Here is a 16,095-nt window from a genome sequence, read left to right on the forward strand (position 1 = left end):
GCCCAATGCCAGGCTCAACTCACAAAGGATGAGATCATGACCTGAGCCGAACCCAAGAGTGCGATGCTCAACCGAATGAGCCACACAGGTGTGCTGTATGATTATCTTTTAAAGTCCATCTTCTCCAATACAAGATGAAATTTTGTTTTGTTCAGCTGATGTATTCCACTGCCTAAAGTAAGTGAAAAAAAAGATTTTTAAATCCCGAAATGATAAAAAGCTCAAAGAAAAAAAAATAACCCAGTTTTTTTTAAACTCGCTCTTGTCCAAATTTCTCAGTTAACCATAGATCCTTATCTACATTATAATTTAAGCATTTTTTTTTTGTAGTTACCTGAGTGCAGTGAAAACTTGCCATTTAATGCAGTTTTTCTACCCACTGATATACTGGTATCCTATTTCACTAAGTAGGAATAACTTGTTACGCTACAGAAAGCTTTCTGGCCTGAAATTCAAAGGCATATTAATTCTAAAAATTTCCCAGGACAAAAAACCCAGGAAATTCCTCTAACTGCATGTGAATCTATAATTATCTCAAAATTTTTTTAAAATGTGGGATGGTAGGGGCGCCTGGGTGGCTCAGTCAGTTAAGCGTCCGGCTTCGGCGCAGGTCGTGATCTCACGGTTCGTGAATTTGAGCCCCCGCATCGGGCTCTGCGCTGACAGCTCAGAGCCTGGAGCCTGCTTTGGATTCTGTCTCCCTCTCTCTCTGCCCCTCTCCTGCTCACACTCTGTCTCTCTTTGTCTCAAAAATAAACATTAAAAAAAATTTCTTTTAATGTGGGATGCTAAAAAAACACAAAAAACAGAAAATTCCTGAATTATAGCAAATGTAGGTGTTTTTTTTTTTGAGCTTTGTTTATTTAAGTTATCTCTATACCCCATGTGGGGCTCAAACTCATAACCCTAAGATCAAAAGTCCCATGCTCTTCCAACTGGGTCAGCCAGGTACCCCACAAATGTAATCATTTTGTGTGAATGTCTTAAATAGTAACATTTCCTATCATTTATTCATAAAGGTTAATATTCATTATGTAAACATTCATTTTCAAGTTTCCCATATTATGTTTATAACACATCACATGCAATTGATTACCCTGATAATATCCAATTTCAGTTGCTACAGCTATTCATACACCCCTCTTGTCAATAGAAAAAGAAAATCAATTAAGAATACAATTCTTAAAAGATACCTTCTGTATGAAAGTCTGTGTGTGTAATTATCTGGTATTATATTTATAGCATATTCTCTGTATGTATTTATCTCTTATGATTTAAAACAATTTAAAGCTACAATTATCCTTACAGTTTAGCTTTTTTTTTTATAGAATTAAATGGACTCCTTTTGTTTAAAAACCACTGATAATGTGTTTCATCAATGTCAAAACATGGCTTGTAATTACAATAATACTAAATAATTTTATTAGAGTTAATATTATGATGCATCTCTACTGTCCTTAAAATTGTTACCAAGTAAAATCTTACTCCAAAGAACAGGTAGAAAATAGACACTGTTCATGCTTTATCTACATAACATACACTGAAAACTCTGCTAAAATAAACCCAACCATTGTACTACAACAGTTTTGTTGTAGTACGAACTGTTTTGCACACTTAGTAGTTCATAGAAAAGAAAATGACCTCAACAAAACTAACAGCATATTTGTGCCATAACAAATGGAAACGTTAATGCAAAGAACAGCAAGAATGTGTTTGTCTATCACTACTCATGACCTCACAGCTGCCACATTGACTTGTTTCTGCAGTCTGTAATTAGTTAAATACATATCCCTTTAAACATGTAAACACATGAAGTTTTTCTAAAAGTATGGTATTAATATTTTTAAATTACTTTCCAAAATTTGATACCAGCTATTTCTCACATATAGGAGACTACAGTCTACACTGCACTATATTACTACTACACTATCGTCTACACTCTAGTCTGTAGTTCAACCTCTACTACAAAATAAGCTGGATGACCCTGAGCAAGGTTCTTAATCTTTCTAAACTCATCCTTTCTTCTAATTTAATGGGACCATAGTAGTACTTACCTCCAAGAATCACTGTGAGAAATCCATGAGAGAACTCAACCAAAGTTCTTAGCCTTGGGCCTTACACATGCCAAGTGCTGGTAAATGCTAGCTATTATCATTACGCAAGCATATAATTAAGCTCATTGCCCTATATTTTTATACTGAGAAAATGGCTCATAATTGGCACCAAATGGGATGGTTTGAGTTCTACATCAAGATAGTATAATATGCAATTAAATGAACATTATTAAAGAGGCACTCACAGTTCTTCTACCACCACTATGTGCCAGGTACAGTGCTTGATAACAAAGGAAGCTAAGAGAAATAAGGCTCAGACTTAGAACAGCTTTACGGTTCAATGACATACAGCAAGCAAATAACTACTTTCAAAGTAGTATAACCATACTTCCTGGTTTGTCAGGAACACCTTTTATCCTGGCTTACTAGTTATTTGTGCCTCCTTCCATTCTCAATGTGTCCAAGTTTGGACAATAAATTATGTGGTCACCCCTAACTAGAAGTACGTATGACGACACGCTCAGAATACAGGGAAGGAACCATCAGTCGTGTGTAAAGCTCTAAAGACTTACATTGCTCCTTGAAAGAAACATTTGAATTGGCCAAGTGGACCAAATGAAGGGGGAGAGATAGAAGGAAGATCTCATTTTTATTACTCCAAGTCAAAACCACAGAGCGTTTGCATACTTGTTAATAAACTTAGTAAATTCCCTTGACCAGTGTTAACATCGATTAGTTTGGTGATTTCATATTTTTTTCCTAAAGACATAACAGAACTACTCCAAGACACAAACAATATATAACACATATTCGTTTCTTGATACAATAAATAGCTATTATGTACCCATGGTCTGTCTTTGATGTGATAGAAGATACAAAAAAATTGTATAAGACACAGCTAAGCTGCATAAGATCTAGTAGCAAACACCAAATATCTTAGCTAATAGTCAACAAGATAATGAGACACAGAGCACATGAAGTGGGACTTGGGGAAACTGAGAAAAATTGGGAACCACCTGGAACTTACTGAGAAAAGGGAACCTTACCAATTCAGATCATAATCCACGGCCCTTTCTGTGACTGAAGCAGCCAAAGGTAGAAGAACCTGAGACAAACTTGGCTTCACACTTTTACCCAGAGCTGCTCCTTGCTGATCATCAAACCACAAATATTCATTGAATGCCTGCTGTTTGCCAGGTAGCATACCAAGTGCTGTGGGAAAACTTAGTCTAAAGCATGGTCTTTGTCCTTAATGAAATGTCACACAGCAACATTTGAATAATTAGACACAGTACCCTTATGAATGTAGTTGAGGAGATCACTGAGGTCTGTATTGTCAGAAAAGGTTTCTTAGAGGGAAGGAATTCAAGGTGGGTCTCTGGGAAAGAGGGAGTCATATCAGTGTTTTCTAAACTGTGGATCGCATACCTCTGGTGGTATGAGGTATGATTTTAGGTGATATGCTTAACAGCAGCAGGGATGGAGGGGGTGAAAATGGGGAGAGGTAGTTTGGGGCACATGCATCTTCAACACAGCCTGAGATGTACAGTTGACCTTTGAACAACGTGGGGGTTAGAGGCATACTTGAAAATCCACATTTAACTTTTGATTCTCCCCAAAATGAACTAATAGCCTACTGTTGACAAGAAGTCTTGACGTGGATAACAAAGACAAAAGAAAAAAAAATTTAACTTCCTTACATCTTACAGCCCAGTGACAAGGACTTGAGATAGACAGAGTGACCTTCCTCAAGAAGATTAGCTGCCTCGTTGTTAATACTTTGCTAAAGGCAAAAGGCAACTTCAGCTTGACATTATCCCAGCCTCCAGGATCCTGTATATCTCCTTTAACATATAAAAATCCCTTTGGAAATTTCTTTTATCTCTACCCCCACCACCAGATATAGATAGATAGATAGATAGATAGATAGATAGATAGATAGATAGATATTAACATATATATATGTGTTGATGTTTGTTTATTTTTGAGAGAGAGAGCATAAGTGGGGAAGGGGCAGAAAGAGAGGGAGACAGAATCTGAGGCAGACTCCAGGCTCTGAGCCATCAGCCCAGAACCTGTCGCGAGGCTCAAACCCACAAACTGCAAGATCATGAACTGAGCCAAAGTCAGATGTTTATCCAACTGAGCCACTCAGGCATCCCTCAAGATATATATGTTGGCAATCATCCTTCAAACATATGGCCCAATGATGTACATGTGAAGGGTCTCACGACTAAGGTTTTACTAGACAGTAATAAATGACCTTCTAACAACAGCTAGCCCCTCAAGGTCCTGGAAACCTTGCTTCCAAATTCCTTAGAGACTTATACTATCCCTAACACCATTCCAACTTGAAAATATATAATCAGCCACTTCTCACAACCCCAGTGCAGCTCTTTCTGCCCATGGGTCCTGTCCCCATGTTTTAATAGAACCACCTTTTTTGCACCGAAGACGTCTCAAGAATTCTTTCTTGACCATTCGTTCCCAAACGCAACATTTCACATCATTACCTATAACATAAACAGTTGATTAACACATATTTTGTATGTGATATGTATTTATATATGTATTTACATTGTATTCTTACAATAAAGTAAGCTGGAGAAAAGAAAATGTTATTAAGAAAAGATGAAGGAAGGGGAAATACATTACGGTACTGTACTGCATTTAATGAAAACAATCCGTGCATAAGTGGACCCACACAGTTCAAACTCGTGTTGTTCAAGAGTCAACTGTAATTGCATTACGGCCCCTCAGTTCAAAACAAAAACCCCATATGAAACAAAACAAAAATAAAACAAAAAAAGCGTTAGGAATTATAGTAAAAATGCCCCTGGGGACAAACAGAGAAGAAGAAAGGAGCCTTTTGAGAATAATTCTGCTACATCAGGTTAGAGACTACCAGTAACTAAGAATTACCTTTTCTTTTTTCTTACAGTGAACACTTATATATGGCAGGTAATTCAGATCTTGCCCATATAATAGTGAGAAAAGTTTCCTCTATACATTTGTTAATGTTAAAAATATGAGTCAGCTAAAAGGAACCTCTCAAGTAAACAACAGTAGCAATAAAGAGAAAGGGGATGTGTCACTTAGGAGAGCACAAAGTTGGGCAAGCAAAACCTCAGTAATTGGCATTTCGTTAAAGGGGAGTTCCCAAGAAGAGCAAGAGCCACAGTGGATTTTGAGCTGAGTATTGGCAGGTTGGCATATGAGAGTGGGGAAAGAAAGAGTCCAAAAGGCAGGTTTCCAAGAGAGACTGAGGTCTGCACTGTGCTGGGGGGAGGGGACTACTCCCTGCACCTTGAGGAGGCTCTTTGGCTCAGAGGAACCAGCAGAATTGTCCCCAGTGACCTGTTAGGAAGACATTCAGAAGGCACCAGTGGGACTCCCACCTCCATGGTTTCCTAGGGCTTCAGCAAGAGGGGACATGGAAGCTCCAACATACCTTAAAATGTCTGGACACCACTGCCCTTAAAACTGATGGGTCAGAAATGTTATAATTCCACCTAACACAGAGATCTACTTGTTGCTTTCACAAAGAAAGGGTTTTATATATATAATTTTTTTTAATGTTTATTTATTTTGAGAGAGAGAGAGAGAGAGAGAGAGAGAGAGAGAGAGAATGGGGGAGGGGCAGAGAAAGAGAGAATCCAAGGAGGCTCTGATGATGTCATCACAGAGCCCAACATGGTGCTCAATCTCATGAACTGTGAGGTCATGACCTTAGCTGAAACCAAGAGTCAGACACTTAACCCACTGAGCCACCCAGGCAGCCCTCACAAAGAAAGTTCATGATGAGTAAGATTTGAGGGTAAAATTGGAAGAAAGGGAGGTAATACACCAGGATCTTTCACGTCCAATTCTCATTCCTTCCCCGGCAAATGTTACTACCTGAAAGAAATTAAGCTCTTGCTTTTGTCCCTGTGACTGGCTAAGCTAAGTAGCTGGCAGAATTCTGATACTTTGCTCTGTGCCACTGCCACTGTGGTAGCATACATGCCCTATATAATCCCTAGGACTATAGTGGGCAGACTGATGAAAATAGATCACCCACTCCCCCCAATATTCTGTGCCCTCATTCCTGGACCTGTGGCTAGGATGAGATAGTCCCATGATTATGTTATGTTATATGTCATAGTTGACCTGAACAGAAGATAATCTGGGTGAGTCTCATCTCACTACAAGAACCCTTAAAGCAGAGAGTTTTCTACCATTAGTGGCAGAAGGAGAAGTCAAAGAAATTGAACTCATGAAAGAGACTTGATGAACCATTACTGGCTTGAAGATAGGGTAAGGGGTGGGCACATGACAAGGAATACAATCAGTCTCTAGAAGCAGGGAATGGCCCTTGGCTGACAGCCAGCAAGGAAACAGGGATCTAAGTCTTATATCGACAAGGAGCATGAACACTGCCAACAACAATAATGTGCTTGGAAGCAGATTTTTCTCCCAGAGTCTCCAGATGAGAGCTCAGACTTGCAGGCACCTTGATTTCAGCCATGTGATACTGTGAGCAGAGAATTCAGCAATGACATGCTGGACTTCTGACCTACAGATAATATGAGCTAATAAATGGGTGTTGTCTTAAGCCACTAATGGTAATTTGTTACACAGCAATAGAAAACAAAACCACTGTTCACTGAATTAACTCTTCTCTAGACAGGATGTGAGGTGGTCCTCCAGCCTTGAGTGTATCTGAGTTTCCACTCTATGGTCAATTCACAAGACAAATAGATCAATACTCAGGCATTAGTAAACAACTCTGGGTTATTTACAATTATATAGGGAGGGGAACCATGGGAAAAGACTGGAATCTCTGATAATTTGGCATATGAGGGACTTAAGTTTTATTTTCATTTGGGTAAAAAAGAAAATCAGATCTTATTTTGAAGTAATCGGCTGGTAAGACCTCATAACAGTGGGTGGTATTAGAATTTCTGGTAGCATACGGTGCCAGTCTCTGAAAAGGAAAGGCATTTTAGAGAGTTCTCTAGTAAAAAGAGAATGATGTCTGAAGTCAGGCAGATATGATTAAGTTTTATTGACAGACAGCTGAGTGTCTGATCATGGGCTTGTAGGAAATTTTTTAAACTCTTTGAGTCCCAGTCTACCTATTTTAAAAGAGGAACAATACTTATCTCATAAGATTTGGGGAGAATTAAATGAAATTTAGTTCATGTAAAATCTCAGTGCCTGCAGCACAGCAGACTATCAACTAATTTGTCCCCTCTATTGGAGTGGAAATTTTTTCACAACTTCCTTGTAATGTTTTTAAAGTAAAAGTAACTAAATTATAGCATATACTAGAGTAATGCTATCTTACAGAAATGTAATGCATGCTACACATGTAATTTCAAACTTTCCAGTAGCCACATAAAAATAGTAAAAATAAGCATATAAAATTAATTTTAATAATATGCTGTTTAACCCAATATGTAAAAATACTGTCATTTCAACATGCAACCAATATAAAACTGTATTAATGATAAATTTTACTTTTAACTAATAAGCTAAGCCTTCAAAGTTGTTTATATATTTGATACAGCACATCTGAATTGAATATAGTCATGTTTCAAATGTTCAATTTTGGCACGTAGGTAGTGACTATGGTACTAGACAGCTCAAATATTTCAAAAAATTCTCCTTTACTCTTTCTTAATTCTAAAATAAACATGAATAGGTGATAAATAGATAATTATAGATGTATGAGAACACACATGCATATACGTTACACTCTGGCATAAACTAAACAGGTGCTTTTTTGTGTGTTTTTTTTAAACCATCGGTTCTTAGTTACAATAGTTGCACTGCGATAAGAGAATTAAGGTATAAGTGGCTTTCTAATTTCAAATTCCAAAATACTACAAATCAGAGCTATATAGCCAAAGTAAAGTAAGTACAGGCAACCATGATAGCCAGGTGAAAACAAAATCCTGTCTTGCACAAAAGAATACAGGTTGGCTTTTAAAGTAACTTTACTTGAGGGTTATATATTCATTTTCTTTGCTTTTTCTTTCAAGACACTGGACTAGACTTTTGGATTCTACAAAGCTTGTTTCTTCTTTCTAAGTCAGTATCTCCATTATTGAGAATGAGAACTAAAGCATATTGAAAATGGTGGGAAATAGGAGTAATACACAGTAACCACCTAAAGACTCAAAGAAAATCTGTAACACTTCTACTAGGATCTTCAAAGATGATTCAGACAGTGATCTTGCCCCTAGGGTGGATACCGTCAGGCAGGAAAAGAAGAAAAAAAACCCCAAAAAACAAAAACCAACAGAACAAATTCAAACATGGGTAATACAAGGTACAACACTGAAAGAGACTGAGAGATACCAAAAAACATACCATGAGTATATATAAGAACAAAATCCTATTCAGTGGCAGTGAGGGAAGGTTTCCTAGATAGGTATCCTACACGAGAGATTTTTTTAAAATCTTTTTATTTTTAAAGATTTTATTTTTAAAGATTTTAAAAATCTTTTTATTTTTGAGAGAGACAGAGAGAAAGGGAGAGCGGGGGAGGGGCAGAGAGAGAGAGAGAGAGAGAGAGAGAGAGACAGAATTCGAAGCAGGCTCCAGGCTCTGAGCTGTCAGCACAGAGCCTGACACGGGGCTGCAAATCATGACCTGCAAATCATGACCTGAAACAAAGTCGGCTGCTTAACCAACTGAGCCACCCAAAGGCCCCAAAAATGGTTTTTAAAGAATAGTTAATAGGGCTCCATGCAATTCAACAGATATATGCTGCCTACGTACTGTGCAGCAGGTCCCATAGAAAGCAATAGAGCTACAGTGATGGAGGTCTACGCTTAAGCTGTTGGGCTGGGGATGGAGAATAGTGGAAGAAAAGCAAAAACCAGAAAAATGTCACAGCTGTGGATCCTAACAGCTCTTGGCTCTTCATACCACCTCTGACAGCCCCTTGTCTCTGAACTCTTCCCAAGTTCTGCCTCTTGTACCCACAAACAATTTCTGGCTTCTTTTCTGTTTCTGACCCTCCACGTACAATCAGACTCTTGGTCTTACCTTGTCCGCAGGCCAGCCTGGCTGTGGGGTGAGTGTTTCATCTCTGACCCCTGCCGTGCAGCCACATGCAGACTCTGCCCACCCTTGCTCTGGCTCTAGCTGTAGTCAGGAAGCTGCTGAATCAAGAAGCTGCCACCACAACTTCCGGCTCCAGCTTTACTCTAGCGTGAAGAGGAAGTTGGGCAGAGTTAGGTAAGTATTATCACAGAGATAGTTTGGGTAGAAGACGTTTGACTCAGTCTGTAGGAATCCTATTCTTAAAAGATCAGATGCTTGAGAGGAATTATCCAAAAAAGAACAGAAGGATCCGATTTTTTGGCATAGAAGAACCAAACGAATGAAATCAGGGAGAGGTGAGAATGTGGTGCCTTTAGGTAACTAGGGAATGAGCGCAGGGTCAGAGAAAGGAGCCTCTTAGGCACAGAGACAAAAAGATGCTGCACCTGCACAATGACATTACACTGTACTGAGTCTGGCTTTAGAATATGGAACAGAATATGATAGTAATAAGTAGGGCAGAAAGACAAAATGCATGAATGATATTGCTTTAAGAATAAAGTGTGTATATATGGCCATGTCGTTAAAGTATCACATATAACCTTTGAACTTCAAAATATTCCTGCTTCAATTACTTCCTTGATAAGCTCCATATAGCATTCGTCCGTAAAGGATAGTATGCGAAGAGTTGAAATGGAATTTTTTCAAGTTTATTTATTTATTTTTAGCGAGAGGGAGAGAGAATCCCAAGCAGACTCTGTGCTGTCAGCACGGAGCCCAACACGGGGCTGGATCCCACCAACCGTGAGATCATGACCTGAGCTGGAATCGGAGTTGGGCACCTAACCTACTGCACCACCCAGGTGCCCCGAAATGGAATTTATAGTACCTGCATAGTATAGTACCTGCATGGAATTTATATGCATCTGTGTGTTTTTAATAAATCATCAGTATTGCAGGGATTGACTTCTTCCTGGTTTATTTTCCATTACTATGAACAGTTTTGTATTTACAGTATCTCCTTATGAACAGAAATTGCACACACGTGAGATTCAACGGGCACTCTCAATTCAGTGAGTTATTCTGCTATTCATATATTGTCTCCAAGACCATTTTCCCCCATTTTTCTCTTCTCTCATAATAAAGAATTGCATATTCTACTTCATTAAAAAGTAGATTAAATGGGGGCGCCTGGGTGGCTCAGTCGGCTAAGCGTGACTCTTGATTTCGGTTCAGGTCGTGATCTCACAGATCGTGGGTTTGAGCCCGGGGTCAGGCTTGTGGCTATCAGCCTGTCAGCACGGAGCCCACTTTAGATCCTCTGTCTTCCTCTCTCTCTTCCCCTCCCCCGCTCACTCTCTCTCTCTATCGAAAGATAAATAAAACACTAAAAAAATTAGGAAAAAGGAGGTGGATACCTTAAAAGAGAAAGGAAATTAACTTTTTTGAGAGGGGAATGTTAACATTTTGATCATTTGACAACTTCATGGGAATTTCTTAAGTGGAAAAAACATAAAAGATTTTTTAAAAAGAATTTCCTTAGGTAAAAAGAATGATCTCCACAGTGATTTCTTGGTTTAGAAAAGTGAAAAGAACTAAAGGAGATTTTACAGCTTTTTGCTCCAAGTAAGACCTGCCCAACATATTCTTTTGCTCACCAAGCAATAATTTCAGTCCTATTTCCATATCCCATGAACTAATAAATTATAAATCAGTAAGACAAATATATAAAATATTAAAATAAGTCATCTCTTTGTTAAGAATTCTGACAAACAACTATAGCACTATTCATTATTTCTTCATTTGTTTTTATATAGTTTTCCTGCCTCTGTATATATTCTTTAAAGGGGATTTTTTAAATTAATGGACTTCTTTTTAGTAGTTTTAACTTTACAGAAAAAACTGAATGGAAAGTACAGAGACTTCCCATATACCTCTCATCCCCATAACCCTATTATTAACATCTTGCATTAATATGGTATATTTGTGTTATGGTAGGTATTTTTTATTTACTCATTAAAAAAAATTTTTTTTACATGTATTTATTTTTGAGAGACAGAGAGAGACAAAGCACCAGTAGAAGAGAGAAGGAGACACAGAATCCAAAGCAGGCTCCAGGCTCTGAGCTGTCAGCACAGAGCCCGACACAGGGCTCAAACTCACAAACCGTGAGATCATGACCTGAGCCAAAGTCAGATGCTTAACTGACTGACGCACCCAGATGCCCCTTTGATAGGTATTTTTTCAAAAATTTTTTAAACTTTTCTCTACAGAGGTGTTGGATATTTTCCATTAGATTTATTCCTACAGACTTGATATTCTCCAATATTACCAGAAATAGTTTCTTCTCTTTTATTACTCTTTCTAGGTATTTGGTGCTAGTATATAGAAATAAAACTAACTTTTGTCTACACCTGACATCTTATCAATTTGTGCATTATTTTGGGTTTCTCATATAAACAGAATCAATTGCAAATACTGACCATCTTATTTCCTTCTTGCCAAAGCATATGCCTCTAAACTGATTAGAACCTCCAATGCAAGACTTAACAGAAAAGATGATCTTTCTCTAATTTCTGTTTTTTTTTTAATTTTTTAAATGTTTATTTATTTTTGAGACAGAGAGACAGAGAGAAAGGGTGAGACAGAATCTGAAGCAGGCTCCAGGCTCTGACCTGTCAGCACAGAGCCCGATGTGGGGCTCCAATTCACAAACCTGAGATCATGACCTGAGCCAAGGTTGGACGCTTAACCAGCTGAGCCACCCAGGTGCCCCTCTCATTCTTGTTTTTAAAAGGAATGCTTCTAATATTTGCTCACTTAGAACGATGATTGCTTTGGGTTACCTATAGATAACGTTAATCGCATAAAGGAAGATAAGGAAGTAGATACAACACACATGTAATTGGTATATAATTGGTATCCTCAAAGATATGAACCCCCTCCCAAAAAAGGACCATCTTAAGTAAAGACATAAATCAAGAAAACTTTTTGTCTAGATAAAAGGCCACTTATCTTTTACTCTACTATGAACCAACTAACACGAGACATATCCTAGCAAAAATGTTACTGAGCATCAACGGTAAAGAAAGAAAATTTTGGTTTGCCAGGTAAAAGTGTAAGTCACAATGACTGTGTTTCTGATTTCTTCATAGCCTTGTTTTGAAGTCAGTAAAATGATGTCCTCAAAGAACTCAACATCCTCAAGGGAAGAAAGTGTGACTCAAGAAATTTTATGCCTGGTAAATTACTCCTAGGTATAAAAGCAATAGAAGCACAATTCTGAATACAGAAAAATTCAGGGAGTTCTTCTTCAACAAACTACTTCAGAATTTAATTTCAGCCAACTGAGAGATAAATGGAGAAACTGGCAAAAGGACAAAGTATGCAATAGTGAATTCATTTAACTGTGAAAACAGAATAAAATAAGTTTGTGGTTAAAAAAATATATATAAATGTCATAAACTCTAATGTTAAAATAATGTTACCTTTAACAAAAGTTGGTGCAGGAAGAAAAAAACCGTAGGCTCAAATTATATGTATAAGAAAATTCATTTGGCATTGGGTTTTTTTTTTTAATGTTTATTTATTTTTGAGAGAGTCAGCATGAGTGGGGGAGGGGCGGAGAAAGAGGGAGACAGAGAATCCCAAGCAGGCTCTGAGCTGTCAGCACAGAGCCGGACGTGGGCCTCAACATTCACAAACTGGGAGATCATGACCTGAGCCAAAATCAAGAATCAGATGCTTAACCATCTGAGCCCACCCTTGGGCCCTGGCACCAGGAATTTTAAAAATCCTTCCAGGAGATTCTACTATGCACCAAAATTTAGGAACCACTGCACAATGGGAATAATGACAGTCACTTTCCTGTTTAAGCCTCAGTTGTCCACGGGAAGTGCAGCAAACAATGTTGACTTCCACCTGTCCCAGGACTGTTGAACAGGGAGATAGCAGTGGTTACAATCCGTACAGTTAAATCAGGAATGAGATAACTGAGTTTTTTTCTTCTTCTTGGTATGACACATTGTTTTATCATAACAGTCTCAGCAAGAACAGGCTCTTATTGACTATGAATCTTGCCCATTGTTATAGAAGTCATTAACAAAGTTTACCCTGAATAAATCCACCCAGGATACCCTGTACCCAGAACATCCATATCACTCAGGAAGACAGACAAAAGAACAGTAAGCACAGTACAGACCTAAAATAAATACATAAGAAAACAAACAAACACCAGAAATAATCACCTGTAAGCTCTGGTATCCAGCAAATTCAAGAATATTTGGGGTCTCTTCTTTGGGATGAGAGTAGTGGGGAACTAACAGAACCTTGTTCTTTCTTTCCTGTACCCATAATTTTCTTATTCCATGCTGGGTTTGCTCATCAGCCTATTTGTTTGTCTGGGCTTTTGGTCCATAGAGGCAGCAAAATCAATTCCAGATATTTCTCTCAGCCCATCAGAATGGCTGCAATTCTGAGCCATTGGCAGCCAGTATCTTTGCTTTTCTTGTACATTTTCTCTGTAAACTATAGGAACAACTCCTGCCATCCCTTATTATCATTTCCCCTGTAATTCTGAACCACCAGCTTTAGCCATAAAGAATACACACACTCACATGTATGTTAGCTCTTTTGGTAGAAAAATTACCCAGAGTTTCCTTTCTGGAGTGAATCTACCTCTTTTAAGGGTGTCTTGCACACTTTCACATTTTGAAGACAGTAGATCTTGCTGCTGTTACGTAACCCCTCAGGACTTAGAGCAGATTCCTCAGCAGGCCCTCTTGCTCCTGGGATCATGGAAATCTGTAGCCACTTCATTCACCCCTAGGTTAGCAGACACCTTGGCCTTCTGACCCCGTGGGACTTAAGACACCTGGGCCAGCCTAATTTCCATTTTTGAAAATGTTCTTTTGTGTGCTCGAAATGTATGTTTTCTGCAGTTGTGAGTACAGTGTTTTCTACATTGCATTAAGTCAAGCTTGCAAGTTATATTGTTTAAATCTTCCTTACTTTTTCTGTTTTTTAAAAATATTTATTTATTTTATCCCTATCAAAAGAGGTGGATTATATCACCAACTATGATTTTGATTTTGTCTAAGGTCTATTTTTGCCTCTTAAATGTGGGCCATGTTAAGTCTATAAAAATTTGGAATTTTATATCTTCCTGGAGATCTGGACCTGGACCTTTTTTTACGTTATTCTTTTTTATTTTAAGATTTTATCTTTAAACAATCTCCACACCCAACATGGAGCTCGAACTCACAACCCTGAGGTCAAGAGTCACGTGCCCTACCGACTGAGCCAGTCAGGTGTCCCTGGACCTTTTATTATTATTAAGTGTTTCTCTATCTCTAGTAGTAACTTTTCATTAAATCCTGATATTATTAAAGCTACATCAGCTTTCTTTTAGTCAGTACTTGCACGGTTTAATTTTTGGAATTCTTTTGCTTTCAGCTTCAAGATCTCTATTCAAAACAATGAGAGTTTAATGAAATTTAATTTGACAGCCATTTTACCACATTGAAACTCTCTGTCCACTGTTTTCTGGCTTCCATTGTTGTTGGGATCTAACTGTGGCTCCCTTAAACATATGCACTGCAGATATGTGGCTGGACAGCAGGAACTCCAGTCCAGAGCAACTGTTCCTAGATCAAAGTCCTCTTTCTCATGGACTCAGATTATGAGCCTCCTGGACTAACCCAGAAACACAAACTTGAGTTATCAGGAACTTTAATGTTGTTTTGACATTGGAAGCTCTTCACTTTCACCAAGAATTTTTGCTTCAGAGATAAACAAGTACTGAGATCAAGATTGGCTACATAATTTATGTGTCTTGTACAAAATGAAAATGCGAGGCTCCTTTTTAAAAAATAGTAGGAATAAAATAAATCCACAATTATATGATCAATTGATCTTTGACAAAGGAGGCAAGAATATGCAGTGGGAAAAAGTCTCTTTGGCAAATGGTGCTGAGAAAGCCATTAGAGCTACATGTAAGAGAATGAAACTGGACCACTTTCTTACACTATAAACAAAAATAAACTCAAAATGGATTAAGGACCTAAAGGTGAGACCTTAAACCATAAAAATCCTAGATGACAGCACAGGCAGTAACTTCTCTGACATGAATCATAGCAACTTCTTTCTAGAGATGTCTCCCAACACAAGGGAAACAAAAGCAAAAATAAACTATTGGGACTACATCAAAATAAAAAGCTTCTGCACAGCATAGGAAACAATCAACAAAACTAAAAGACAACCTACTGAATGGGAGAAGATATTGGCAAATGATAGGTCTAATAAACAGTATCCAAAACATATAAAGAACTTATAAAACTCAACACCAAAAAACCCAAATAATCTAATTAAAAATGGGCAGAAGACATGAACAGATATTTCTCCAAACAATACATACAAATAGCCAACAGACACATGAAAATATGTGCAACATCACTTATTGGGGAAATGTAAATCAAAACCACAATGAGATTTCACCTCACATCTGTCAGAATGGCTAAAATCAAAAGACAAAATGGGGCGCTTGGCTGGCTCAAATGGTGTAACATGTGACTCTTGGTCCTGGAGTTGTGAGTTCAAGCCCCATGTTGGGCTTGGAGCCTCCTTAAAAAAAGTAAAAATAGGGGCGCCTGGGTGGCTTGGTCGGTTGAGCGTCCGACTTCGGCTCAGGTCATGATCTCACGGTCCGTGAGTTCGAGCCCCATGTCGGGCTCTGTGCTGACAGCTCAGAGCCTGGAGCCTGTTTCAGATTCTGTGTCTCCCTCTCTCTCTGCTCCTCTCCTGTTCATGCTCTGTCTCTCTCTGTCTCAAAAATGAATAAACATTAAAAAAAAATTTTTTTTAAGTAAAAATAAAAATGAATAACTAAAAAAAATACAAGAAACAACAAATGTAGGCAAGGATGTGGAGAAAAAAGAACACTTGTGTACTGTTGAAGGGTATGCACACTGGTGAAGATACTACGGAAAACAGTATAGAATCTCCTCAA

The 16,095-nt window shown here is 38.2% G+C and overlaps 1 protein-coding gene across 1 annotated transcript in view; it reads right to left on the reverse strand.

Moving 5' to 3' along the window:
* CDC42SE2 (CDC42 small effector 2) overlaps window positions 1-9,243 on the reverse strand; it is a 138,659-nt gene extending 129,416 nt beyond the window's left edge. The window contains exon 1 of the mRNA XM_025924986.2: window positions 9,093-9,243. The gene's annotated coding sequence lies outside the window, so the exon portion shown is untranslated. The remainder of the gene's footprint in view (window positions 1-9,092) is intronic.
* Window positions 9,244-16,095: the final 6,852 nt, after the last annotated feature.

The sequence above is a fragment of the Puma concolor genome, chromosome A1, assembly GCF_028749965.1.
Source record: "Puma concolor isolate L17-30 chromosome A1, mPumCon1.1.hap2, whole genome shotgun sequence".
Lineage (NCBI taxonomy): Eukaryota > Metazoa > Chordata > Mammalia > Carnivora > Felidae > Puma > Puma concolor.